The sequence below is a fragment of the Neophocaena asiaeorientalis genome, unplaced genomic scaffold (assembly GCF_003031525.2).
Source record: "Neophocaena asiaeorientalis asiaeorientalis breed wild unplaced genomic scaffold, Neophocaena_asiaeorientalis_V1.1 scaffold249, whole genome shotgun sequence".
In the NCBI taxonomy this organism is placed as follows: Eukaryota; Metazoa; Chordata; class Mammalia; order Artiodactyla; family Phocoenidae; genus Neophocaena; species Neophocaena asiaeorientalis.
The window spans coordinates 3,801,815-3,802,514 of NW_020172625.1; positions in this window are offsets into that span (position 1 = coordinate 3,801,815).

Consider the following 700-nt stretch of genomic DNA (forward strand, 5'->3'; position numbering starts at 1 on the left):
CTATCACATGACCGAGGCTGAGGGACTCCGCCGCCGCGTCTCTTGCTGAAGAAGGGGCGAGAAGACGCCGTGCCTCGCCCCCGCCCCCTCCTCCATCTCGGCGCGGGCGCCCCCACCCCCAGCATTTACCACCCGCTCCGCAGCCCCCAGCCGCGGCCGAGTGGGGCGGGGGGCGCAGGCTGTTCTCAGGGAGGGGCACGGCGCCCGGTGCCGTCCCCGCCGCTGCACCCCACCCGGGTCGCGACGCACGGCAGAGGGGGACAGGAGACTGCTTTCTCGCTCCTCTCGTGCTTCTCCCGCCTGTCCCCGCCCTTTCAGTCGTCCCTCTTCCCACCTACGAGCTCTGGGCTTCTCTGTCCTTACACTGCCTTCCTCCTGGACTAGCCACTCGGGGCCAAGTTCGCAGCAGCGTGGCCTCAAGGTCTCTTCTCTTCAAGAAATCCCAAAGGCCGGAGAGTTGGAGGGAAAAGCTAAAGCGGAGGAGACCCAGGGCCGTTTTCGCTAAATGTCAACTTCATCACAGTTTTCTTGCGCGCCAATTGAGTGTCAGGCCCAATGATAGGCGCCTGGTACAGGGAGGTCTGGGACAGCTCTCTGCGCTCCAGACCGCAGTCTAGTGGGAGAGACTGACAGTAACCGGGAAATTTGGATAAATACTAAGTGCTTGGTGGATGGAGGCTCCATTAAGAGCGGGTGGATG